Below are 13068 nucleotides of genomic sequence, written 5' to 3'. Positions count from 1 at the left end.
GAATGCCCAGGTCTTCCCAAGGCCTCCGGGAAAGGGTGGAGGGGAATCTTGGGGTCATGGGAGGTTGAAGGAGATCTCTGCTCTGAACCTTGGCCTGTGCATATGTGTGTGTGCATGTGTGTGTGCATATGTGTCCATGTCTGCACGTGTGTGCCCCTCCTTGACTCTCCGTCTGCAGTCCTGAAGCTGACACCCTTCCTCCAGGCTTTCCTCTCTAGGAACCCCGGGCAGTGAAACTCCTGCACACCACCCCCACTCAATGTCTGAGGCTTGCTAGTGTTCCACACAGCCCTTCCACCATCACCGCCCACAGCTGCAGGGGTCTTCTGCACCTGTTCCCCTCTGTCCATCCTGCCCTGCCATGGAGTACTCACTGTTTATGCTGCCTTGCCTTGCCAATTGGCTCTATGAGTACCTGTTAGTGTTTGTTATTCACAGGTCTTCAGCAAATGACATATATCTGACATTGCTGCATTAGACAGAAACACCCCCTCTCTTATAAACCCCCACTGCCTATACTACCCTTAGAGAGAATCGTGAGCCAATTTGTGAAATCCATGTTTTCTAGTTTTACCACATATAGGTATCAATAACCCTTTTAAGAATTATTTTGTGCTGTGAGAGTAGTATTGTAACATTTTAATGGTGTTTTATAATATCATTTCATTGTGGCCTTTTTCACTCAATATTATGTTTATTTTTTAAATTTATTTTTATATTTTTAGAGACAAGTTCTCACTATTTTGCTCAGATTAGTCTCAAAGTCCTGACCTCAAGCAATCCTCCCCCTCAGTGTACTGGGATTACAGGCATTGAGCCACCACTCCCAGCTGATAAGCAAAGTTCTTAGAACAGTGCCAACGAACACTATGTAAGTATTGGCTATTACTGTTTTCATTATTGTTAATATATAGACATTCATTATATTTATATATATATATATATACACACATTCACAATAACATAAAATTATGTATTATATCATTTCTTGTAATTAATTTGTAGTAATCTTTCACTGATCAGACTATATTTGGTTTATCCATTCCCTTATTGGTATGTTGGGGGTCAGAAAATGACACCCCAAAGTGAAAGCCTCAGAAGCAGCCTCAGAAGAAATGTCTCTCTCTGACCTCCTCCTGACCTCCTGCCTCTGGCCTCTCATTCTCCCCTTAGGCTAGCCCTAGAAACTAGAATTCCATACTAGGCATGGTGGCTCATACCTGTAATCCTAGCACTTTGGGAGCCAGAGGCGAGAGGATTGCCCGAGTCCAGAGTTTCACAACCAACCTGGGCAACTTGGTGAGACCTCGTCTCTACAATAAATTAAAAAATTCGCCGGGCTCGGTGGCTCAGCCTGTAATCCCCCGCCTTTGGGAGGCTGAGGTGAGTGGATTGCCTGAGCCCGCAGGTTCGAGACCCACCCGGGCAACTTGGCGAGACCTCATCTCTACAATAAATCAAAAAATTAAGCTGGGCGTGGTAGTGCACGCCTGTAGTTCCAGCTACTTGGAAGGCTGAGGCGGAAGGATCGCCGGAGCCCAGCAGGTCGAGGCTGCAGTGGCCGGGAGCGGCCACTGTACTCCAGTCTGGACGACAGAGTGAGACTCCAACTCAAAAAAAAAAAAAAATTGGCTGGGCATGGTGGTGTGTGCCTGTAGTTCCAGCTACTTGGAAAACTGAGGTGGAACAATCGCCTGAGCCCAGGAGCTCGAGGCTATGGAGGCTGTAGGCATGCCACTGCTTTCCAGCCTAGGTGACAGAGTGTAACTCTGACTCAACAGCAAAAAAAAAAAAAAAAAGGTCAGACACGGTGGCTCATGCCTGTAATCTCAGCACTTTAGGAGGCTGACGCGGGAGGATCACTCAAGCCCAGAGTTCGAGACTAGCCATAAAACCTAAAAATATATTCTAATCTTCACTGCCTTTCTGTGTAAGAGCTGGCCATAAAGAAATTAAGACCCTCATCCTAGGGGATCCTACCAGATACTGCACAGAGAGGCCAGGAAGAGCCTAGACAGCCAGACCTAGCTGGGTTTCCTCACTCGATCTATTCCTGTTAGATTACACCTTTTTTGTCCAGTCACTGTCCATTCTTCATTGAACCTCAGCATAAAAATGGACAATTTTCCCTCTTGCTTTGGATCTTCATTCTGAAGTTTCTTGTGTCATAAAACTGATCAAATAGTCTTGTCCTGTTGTTCTCTTGTTAGCATGTCTTTGTTTTAGGAATATCAGCCAAGACCCTTATGAGGGGGAAGAAATGAGTTACCCTCCTTTCACCCCTCCAGTGGATAGTTGGACTTTTCCAATTGTTTTGCAATTATAAACAGTACCCCAAAGGATATCCTCAAATATGCCACGTTCATATTTTAAGACTCAGCATTTACTTAAAAGTCGATTCACTGGATTGTAAGGAGGATGTATTTTAAGTTTTGCTAGCTATTGTCAAAAATGCTCTCCAAAATGTCTGTATCATTGACAGTGGGTGGAATTTCTATTTTTCTACATCTTTTCCAACCACTGTTGATTTTTCAAAAATTTGTGGGTGCAAAGTGATAGTCTTGTTGTAAGTTGGATTGTCCTATTCACTAATAAGTGATATTGGACTTTTTTCCCTACATTTAGTGCCTATTATGCACTGGGTCCCTTTCCTGGGGTCACAGATTCTTTTGAGAATCTCCCTCAGAAAAAATGCTCATACACACACACATCACACTTTATATGCACACTGAGGAGCTTCACAGAGACTTTGAAGACCATCCAGAGATTCCTTTCAGGGCAGAGATACCCAAGCTTTTAGTGGCTATAAGAACCTCCTGAGGCCATGTGCAGTGGCTCATATTTGCAGTCTCAGCAGTTTGGGATTCCGAGGCAGAAGGATTGCTTGAGTCCAGAAGTTTGAGACCAGCCTAGGCAACATGGTGAGACTGCATCTCTACAAAAAAATTTAAAAATTAGCCAGGTCTGGTAGCATGTGTCTGTAGTCCCAGCTACCCAGGAGGCTGAGGCAGAAGGATCACCTGAGTCCAGGCTGTTGAGGCTGCTGTGAGCTGTGAGTGTGCCACTGCACTCCAGTCTGGGTGACAGAGTATGACCCTGAATAAAAAAAAAAAACTTCTTGGGAAGTTTGTTAAAATGCAGTTTCCCAGGATCCATCTTGGAGAACCCTGACTTAGGGAATCCCAGGGAAAAACTGAAGGAATTGTGGGGATTTTAAGAAAGGCAGCCAAAGCCGGGCTCGGTGGCTCAGCCTGTAATCCCACACTTTGGGAGGCTGAGATGAGTGGATTGCCTGAGCCCGTGGGTTCGAGACCCACCTGGGCAACTTGGCGAGACCTCATCTATACAATAAATCAAAAAATTAGCCGGGCGTGGTAGCACGCACCTGTAGTTCCAGCTACTCGAAAGGCTGAGGTGGAAGGATCGCCAGAGCCCAGCAGGTGGAGGCTGCAGTGACCCGGAGCTGCCACTGCACTCGTCTGGGCGACAGAGTGAGACTTCAACTAAAAAAAAAGAAAAAGAGAAAGAAAGGCAGCCTTCAGGGTGCCAGGATTCCAGTAGAAACTCCTCCTTCTGCTTTCCAAAACTGTCCCTTCTCCAACCACATCAAGCCAGCAAGTTTGATGTGCAACAGCTGTGACTTGCCCTCACACAGATGCTATGGCTACTTTTAGCGCCAGAGTTACCATTGCAGACCCACCTGATGTCTCCTTCCTCCCTCAATGGGCAGGTGGGAAGGGGACTGATAAACAGGGTGACGTGATACAAAGGAAAGCACGAAGAAAGGGGGAAATGCAGGGAAATCTAAGCTCTGTAGAAAATGTGACATAAAAAGTGGCACCTACTAAGCGGGAACAGCTTGTGTTTGGAATGGCTTGGGTTTCTAATTTTATAACATGAGCAAGCTCGGTTTTTTTTCCTCCACCAGATACTTTAAAGAGTCTCTTGTGAAAAGAAGGAAATAAATTTAGTTTCCTCTCAGATCCAAATTTACATAAGTGACTCTGTTGTAAGATGGAGAAAATGCATTGCCTGAGTTGCAAATAGGATATCTTTTAAAATGTAAAGCCTAGTACAAAGGGAGCCATGAACTAGGGAATTTGCAGGACATTTTGAGAGAGGATGGGAGTCCTGAGATGATGAGGGGATAATACTTCACATGGACATCTCTCCCACTTCTTCAAGCCTGCAGGTGTCAAGAGAGAGTTAATCCTTATTTTTTTACTCAGTTGCACGCAAATGCATCCTTCTCTGAGCTGTTTAGTGGCCGGCATCCTCTGAATCTATGATGGAATTCAGCCCCGTGAATGATGCCAAGAGCAAGAATTAGGACCCAGTTCTAGGAGCTGAGCATGACTCATGGGGTAATGTAGGTTCAGCAACAATAGAAAATGACTTGATCTTGGTTGCTCTGTCTGTGAAACTGGGGCAAGGATGCTGACTGCCTGTTTCCCACAAGGGTTGAGTCCTCTCCAGGGGTGGGCATTGTATGGGTAGGGAGGGGGAGATAAAAGACAATGGAGGTGGTGACCTGGCAGGGAACTGGGTGGAGGGAGTTCTGTACACAGTGGAAAAATTTTGAATGAGGTAAAGCTTCATCCCTGTCCTTCTGGAGGCCATCTTTCTACTCTTGTGGGCTAAGAATAAAAACGGCAGCCATTTCTGGTAATCTTAGTTCATTCTTAATGAGTTGAGAAGACAAATGCTAGCCAGACCACTTTCTGAAGCTTTCTGGTGTCCATTATCTTATCCATCTGGCCATACAGTTTTTCTCATACTCTTGATTTTTGGATTCCAGACTGTATGTGTATGAAAGGCAGGAAGTAGGATTAACATATAGATATATGTGTGTGGCATGGTTTTGGTGCCTAGCACTTAACATAAATACTGGATGTATGGGATGGATGAATTCCTACATATAGAGAAAAACAACACACACACACACACACACACACACACACACACACACACAAATGTCAGCATTTTTCCAGGACTCAAGCTACAAAAAAAAAAAAAAGAAAGAAAGATTTGGGTGCCAACCTCATTCCTGCCTGTGTTATTTGGGATATAAAATATTAGGATGAGGACACCAGCACTGCTGCAGGTTCAGCGCCGGCCTTTGTCTATTTACAGGTGCATGCCACTGTGGTGCTCAGGAACAGCCCATGAAAGAATCATCTGAAGAGATGGTGACTAAGGTCATACAGCAGGAGTGTACATGTTTGGATTTCCAACATGTCTTGAAAGTTATGTTGGACTGTCATGGAAGATATGCCCAGAATGTTGCATTCTTAAATGTGATGTCTGAAGCCCACCACAAGTATGACCAGTCTGAGGCCACAGAATCCTCAAGTTGGGATTTTCAGAATTCTTTCAGAAGAAAGAAGCTGGAGCAAAAATTTTCAGAGGGTCCATGAGTGCCAAAAGTGTGGAAAATCCTTCCAGCAAAAAGGTAGTCTAACATTACAGGAGAGAATCCACACTCGTCAAAGCATTTTGAGAGTACACACTGTGGTAAAAGCTTCGGGGCCAAAGGTAATCTTGTCACACTTCAGTGGATACACATAAGAGAGAAGCCGTATCAATGCAAGCAGTGTGGGAAAAGCTTCAGTCAATGAGGTAGTCTGACTATCCATGAGAGACTCCACACTGGACAGAAACCCTACGAGTGTGCTATTTGTCAGAGAAGCTTCAGGAATCAAAGTAACCTTGCTGTTCACAGAAGAGTCCACAGTGGCGAGAAGCCCTATAGATGTGATCAATGTGGAAAAGACTTCAGTCAGAAAGAAAGCTTAGTTGTTCACATCAGAGTTCACACAGGCCTGAAGCCTTATGTCTGTACCCAGTGCAGGAAGAGTTCCTACACTATGGGAAATTGCATTCTGCATGGCAAAATCTACACAGGAGAGATACCCTATTTTTGTGGCCAATGTGGAAAAAGTTTCACTCAGAGAGGGAGTCTGGGCATGCACCAGTGAAGCTGTCTGCAAAATGAGGCAACTTTGGACTAATTTTTCAAAAATTTCTCTTTATGAATAAAAAATACAGAATCCTCTGAGACCAAGCAACCTATTCAATTCTGTGGAATGAATGGAGAATCTTTGAGAAAGATCACCATTGGGTAGGCAAACTGACTTTTCTTTCTCCCTAATGAGTATGAAAAATAAATGTCTGCTTATTATCATTATCAAAAAAAGAATATTAGTATGTGAGATATTAGCATTATTTGGGATTAGGATATCAGGATAAAGACATAGTTGCAGTAATAGAGACCATCTAACCCTATCTTAAATGAAACAGAAGCTTAATTTTCTCTCAGAAAACACAGCTTCTCTGCAGTGCCACAGAGCCAAGTTTCTTCCACTCTTCTGAGAGTGCTGCCTGAGCTACAAGGCCCACATAACTCCCCACAGTATCTGCACCTGGTGACAGAATGAGGAAAGCAAGCAAAGCACATCTTCCCTTCCAAGGCCACATCTCCATGGCCAGAACTGAGTCACATGACCACATCTAGCTGCAAGGGAGCCTTGGAAATGCAGTCTTTATTTTGAGTAGTCATAGGTCCAGCTGAAAATCAAAGTTCTGCAAAAAAAAAAAAAAGAAAGCAAGAAAATGAATATTAGGACAGCCAGCTGTCTCTGTCATACTACATTAAAAAAGCAAAAGCACAAAGATGAGGATTCCCCATAGTCACTAGAAAAATGCCCAGTGGACTTAGAAGTAGCTGGATCTCACAAGGTGCCAGTCCACAATGCAGTTGTCCATCAAGGAAAAAACAGCCCTCAACTGCCTATGTTTGTCTTTTAAACAGCTTGCACTGTCATCTGTTAATCTCTGATATGCTTAAAGCGCTTTGGGTGCCAGATTTGAGTTTTCATGCTGCAGGTAGAATTTTATGTCTTTGACCTCTATGAGAATAAAAACCCAACCTCTTGACTGCACACACAAGGCTAGAAGATGAATGCATTCGATGTGCAACCAGAGATCTGCCTGCACTCAGCTTGGGAAATAAGAATGAAAAGCCAAGGAGCACGTCCAGAGTAGGAAAAGTTATGAATGACCACACAGCCTAATAGCAATACGAAGTAACCATGTAATAGTTGAAATCCACGGAGGACTTACTTCACGTCAAGCCTGCACCATTTCATTTAGAATGTTTTTAAAAAATAGGAAGTATACACAATTACCATCCTATTTATAGCCAAGGAAACTGGGCTTAGAAAAAAGTTTAAGGAATGTGCCCAAGACCACAAAAATACCAGCGGCAGAGCCTGGCTTTAACTCAAGAGTCTCACCCTGGAGTTGGTACCTGAATCCACTGACCTCTACTACCAAGCTGAGGGAACAGAGGGCTACGGGTATGCCCCCACATCCTTCCCACCCACCGTCACAGGTAGATATCAATCCTGTGGTTCACACTATCTGGGAGTATCAGGGTGGAAACCATGCAAGCATATAAAAGTTCCAACCATCAGTACTTAAGAAGTGATTTTGGGAATTTTGCCAGGTGTGGTGGCTCATTCCTGTAATCATAGCACTTTGGGAGGCTGAGGTAGGAGGATCACTTGAGGCCAGGAGTTGACCAGACCAGCCTGGGCAATATAGCAAGACTCCACCTCTACAAAAAATTATTTAAAAAGAAAGACATTGATTTAAAGCCTCCACATAGGCAGGACTCAGTGGTTCAGCCTGTAATAATTCCAGCACTTTGGGAAGCTGAGTCAAGTATATTGCCTGAGCCTGCAGTTTTAGGACCAGCCTGGGAAACTTGGTGAGACCTTGTCTCTACAATAAATCAAAAATTAGCCAGGCATGGTAGTATGTGCCTGTGGTTCCAGCTATTTAGAAGGCTGAGGTAGAAGGATCGCCAGAGCCTAGCATGTCAACACTGGAGTAGCTGCTGTAAGCATGCTACTACACTCCAGCCTGAGTGACAGAGTAAGACTCCAACTCAAAAAAAAAAAAAAAGAAAAAGAAAAAATAGCCTCCACATAGCCTTTGTACAATAAGGAAATTCTTAAAAAAAAAACCCAAAAACTTTAAATATATTCCAAAATTTCCAAATTTATGATAATTTTCTGTGATTATTCATGTTCACAAAATTTGTTATTCCAGATGTCTTATCTACAAACTACCCTTTTAAAGCTCTTGCTGTGATTGTAACTCACCACATAATAAACTTATTGAAGTCTACCTTGCCAGTAGAGTGTGGACTCCAGGAAGGAATGTTTGGCCTTACTCCTAAATTAGGAACAGAAGAGGTGCCTGGTAATTATTTCTTGAGTGAATTAATATTTTCCTTCAACATATCCCTTTACAATGACTTGCCACCTATTAGAAACGGTTAATATAAATAATTATATTATTAGATGTTGCTGTGCTTCAGAATTTGATACGAAGAACTTGCACTATAAAAAGTTTTGCTTAATCCATGCTCACTTATCACAGGAATTTAATATCCCACTGACGGGTGCGTGTGTGTGTGTTCCCTGTGGGATTTCATGTCTATTAATAAGTTTGTTTACTGGACTCCTTTTTGCCCCCACATTTTGTGTGGTCAGTTTTAAATCTGACACCAGGGGATGTGAAGGAGTCAAGTCATTAAGATCTCAAAGTGCCTTAGAACATGGTAATCACACGCCAAGTGGAATGACCCCAGGACCCGTCTGTCCTCAGTAAATCCATTCTTGAAAAGAAATCCCTTCTCCCTGAGATACATAATTAATAGAACACCAAATCTAACAACATATGGCATTTTCCCCCCTCAGAAATGCCAAGTGGAAATTTTGGGACACCTTTTATTCTAGAATTGGGTCTCTCCTTCACGTAGACAGACGAGAGTCTTACCAAGTGAACACAGATGCTCACCAGGTCCAAGGGTCGTGTGCTTCCTTTGGGTGCCCTCTCAATGCCTGCTCATGTTAGGGTTCCCTTTTGGGAAATGTTCTCTCCTCACCTCTCTCTCAATTAGGCCTTTCAGCTGCAGGATTTTAAAGCACTGAGGGTTTCCCAGTGTGAAAATTGGCCAAGGTTTAATTACCTCGCTGCCTTTTATAGCTGGTGGGAATCATTGGTCTCACGAGGACGACAGTGCCCAGTGTGCCTGTGGGTTTGCACCAGGGGCTCTTCACTGAACAGAATGTTTCCTGGTGTAGACTCAGAGTTACTAGGTGAGGTGGTGTTTTTCCACAAACTTCCCCCGTTCCAACTTGTTATTCCAAAATTTTTCAAGGCTACAAAAAAGTGGAAAGAGCAATTCAACAAACATTCATAAACCTTTCACAGTGATTAACCAGTTGTTAACATTTCTTTGTGTTCCAAAGGACACTTGCCACATCTTTACATATCTGTATCTATATATTATAAATATAGAGACAGGGCCTTGCTCTGTCACCCAGATTGGAGTACAGTGGTGCAATCATACTTCACCACAACCTCAGCCTTCTGGGCTCGGGCAATCCTCCCACCTCAGCCCCCTGAGTAGGGGACTAAAGGCGTGCACCACAGCACCCAGCATATATATATTTCTTCACTGAACCATTTGAAAATAAATTATGATGCTGCACCCCTAATAATTTACTCTTGTGTGTCCTAAATAGCCAGGGATGCTTTCTCACAGAACCACCATTGTCATAGCCGAGAAATGTACCACAGATTCAATAAGACTATCTAACACACAGTCCACAATGACATTCCCCCATCTGTCCTAGAATGCAGGGTATAGTCATGGTGTTGGGAGGGGCTGGCGGGAGTGGCAAGTTTCACACATTGCATTTATTTATCACGCATGTTTAATCTCTTTCCATCTCGTTCTACCCACCTTCAGCCCTACCTCTTGGCCGTGCTTTGTCCTTTAAGTTTTTTGAAGCCTCTGGGGCCACAGTCTTTCAGAATGGGCCATGTTCTGCGTCTACCTGATTGTCTTCTTGTGATCCAACTCGGCCAGAATGACACAATGAGACATTGTTCTCATGAACTCTGAACAAACTCAAGATCAAGGATTTGACCAAGCCTGAATGATCAGATTCAAAGTAAAAAAAAAAAAAAAAAAAAAGGCTTTTTTTTTTTTTTTTTTCAAAATAGGAATTGAGTAGATGTGCTGCTTTTCACAGAAGGGTGAGAGGCCCAAAGCAAGATGAAAATGGGGCGTCCAAGATGATTAATAACTCGCATATGTTTGAAAGGGGCCCTTGTTATGTCAAATCTAACAACCTTTGTTGACTCATCAGAATTAAGATTTGGGCAGGGTCAGCCACTGCCCTTGCAAAGTGGATAATTACCAACTTGGTGCGATTTCAGGAATGCAAGGGGCCATGCTCCCCCACTCAGCTACACTGCCTCTATTATGCTAGAAATGATGCCCCACTACTAGTCTGTCTCTTCCTTCCTTCCTTCCTTGCTTCCTTCCTTCCTCCTTCTCTTCCTCCCTCCCTTCCTTCCTTTTTTCTTTCTTTCTTTTTTTTTACAAGTTCTCACTCTGTCCATCAGGCTTGAGTGCAGTGGTGCACTCATAACTTACTGCAGCCCCAACTCCTGGGCTCAAGCAATCACCTTGCCTTGGCTTTCCAGAGTGATGGGATTACAGGCGTGAGCCACTGCAGCCAGCCATGATAATCTCATTCTGTGCTGACAGGTGCTTCTAGAAATTATAGCCATTATTATTTGTGTCATGTCTCCTTTGTGCCAGACAACTTGCCAAATGTTCTACACACCAAAGTTCATTTACACTTTCCAAGAAACGCATAAGAAAGGTGTGCATTAATGTCTCACAGTCACTCAGATAACAGATGACAGAGCGAGAATCTGAACCAGATCTGACTTTAAGCCCAAGCTCTGAACAAAGACACTTTTCAGCCCGACTGTGGGAACAACACGACAAACCCAGAGAATACTCCAACCAGACACTTGCTAGCAAAGACCACAACATGGACTCATTAAGTCCTGAACTCCTCTGCCCCCCGCCGCCGGGAGCATAACCCCAAAGAGACTCCCAGAGCATCCCCCTCATGGGCCACCAACTCATCACTCCCCACAGCCCCTCCCTGTGGGGATGGCACCCATTCCTCAGACATCCAGAAAGAACTGGAACCAAGAATGTCGCCCCATCGTATCTGAGAATGTAGACTTACAGGTCGGGACATGCATGCAAACCAGGTGGCCTTTGGGATGAGTAAAAGACAAGGGGATGTTAGAAAAAAGAAGGGCATTTTGTGTGGGCCCGGGAGGAAGTTCTCTGGGAGAAAGTATGTCTTCCCGCTTGGGAAGGAGATGCACTTGTCATCTCTGTTGCTTCTCCCACACAGACTCTTCACAATGATTGAGTTTATTAAACGAGGATGAATCCCTGCAGCTACAGCAAGGAAATGGTCCAAACTAAAGAGCAGATCAGTGACCACGATCCTGAGTTTACACCAAGAATGTCTCCCAGGTAGGGAGAGTGGAGTGGGAAGGGGAGAGCTTAGCTAAATGCACCCAACCTGCTCCCCTGGGTCTTCCCATGAGCAGGGAATCCAGGAGGGGAGGACCGTGTGGGGCACCTGTGCATTGGCAACTGTGGCTCATGCATGACCCCACACCCCCAGCAAAACTGATGGGACCGGGAGTGCACACCTGTGACGGCGTCTCTCCTGAGTTCTCTCCTAGAGCCTGGAACTTGGAAACTCCTTCTCCTTGAAGTCCTTGAACTTAGGATAAAGGAAAAACCAAGAGAAAACAACAACAAATCAGGAAAGTAAGAGCAGAACACTGCAGGAGCCCTGAGAGATGAGCTGACGGACACCAGTCCGGGAACTCATCATAGCCACGAGTATCTACCACGCATGCTCCCCAATTCCAGATCGTTCTTTCTTCTCTCTTCAAGCCCCAGTCCTCCTGCCCACCTTACCCTTCCCACAAGTCCTTGATGGAATTCTCTGCCACCTTCTCAGGACTCCACTCTTAGTGACACCCCAATGGTCCCCATAGACACACAATCAAACCGCCATCTTTCCCCCGAAACATTCTCCTTTTTCCAGCCTCTGCTCCATTTCCTGCTCTTCACAGCAGAGGCCTGTGTCTGTGTACTGCCTCCACTCTTTAAAATCGTATGTCCTCTCTTCAGGCCTTGTCAGCCAAGCTTCCTGTCCCATCACCCTGCTGAAGCCAAAATACGGATGCAGAGACGAATCTCTGAATGTCACCCCATCGTATCTGAGAATGCAGACTTACAGGTCGGGGCATGCATGCAAACCAGGTGGCCTTTGGGGTGAGCAAAGGGCAAGGGGGCGTTAGAAAAAAGAAGGGTATTCTGTGTGGGCCTGGGAGGAAGTTCTTTGACCTCAAGAAAGCCTGGGGGGCTGGTGAGCTCTGAGAAGTGGGTGGAGGCTAGGGGGATCTCAAGTCCCAGAGCTGCCCCTGGTTATCTCTGCAACTGTCATGAAACTGGCATCAGGTTGCCACAGGCAGTCTCCCCCTCAGGCTTTGCAGAGAACTGTGCTTCTAGAACAATGTGATATGCCCCAAGTGCTGTTGCCCCCAACCCCTTCTACTTTGTTTTGTTTTGAGTCAGGGTCTCACTCCGTCACTCAGGCTAGAGTGCAGTGGCATGATCCTGGCTCACCACAGTCTTGACCTCTTGGGCGAAAGTAATTCTTCTGCCTCACCTTCCCGTGTAGCTGGGACTACAGGCACACACCACCACGCCTGGCTAATTCTTGTATTTTTTTGTAGAGAGGTGGTCTCACTATGTTGCCCAGGCTTCCACTCTGTTTTAGTTGGGTGTCACCAGAATGACCCAATCGGGTGATCAATTTTCACAGCCCATGAGGACAGGCCATATCCAGGACACTAAAGGCCTCTGTGTTTGCAGTTCCAGGGATGCCCCCCACCACACACACACACCCTCTCTCTTCTCACTTGGACTGTCTGCAGCATTCAGTGAAGATGGGCATTTCCTCCCAGCAAGATTTCCACACACTCCTCTCTCCTGGCCTTCCTTCCACCTGTTCACCTCCTTCTCCATCACCTTGACTTCTCTATATCTTTTGGCTCTCTAACACCTGGGGGTAGGGAGTGGGAGATGGGAAGGGG

The 13068-nt window shown here is 45.0% G+C and overlaps 1 pseudogene; it reads left to right on the top strand.

Annotated features, from left to right (window-relative positions):
* Positions 1–5249: 5249 nt before the first annotated feature.
* LOC103255199 lies at positions 5250–6011 on the top strand (annotated as a pseudogene).
* Positions 6012–13068: the final 7057 nt, after the last annotated feature.

The sequence above is a fragment of the Carlito syrichta genome, unplaced genomic scaffold (genome assembly GCF_000164805.1).
Source record: "Carlito syrichta isolate Samal-C Ts95f unplaced genomic scaffold, Tarsius_syrichta-2.0.1 Scaffold287934, whole genome shotgun sequence".
NCBI classification, from domain to species: Eukaryota; Metazoa; Chordata; class Mammalia; order Primates; family Tarsiidae; genus Carlito; species Carlito syrichta.
The sequence above is the reverse complement of the archived record's forward strand: the minus strand, read 5'-3'. Positions and strand labels throughout refer to the sequence as shown.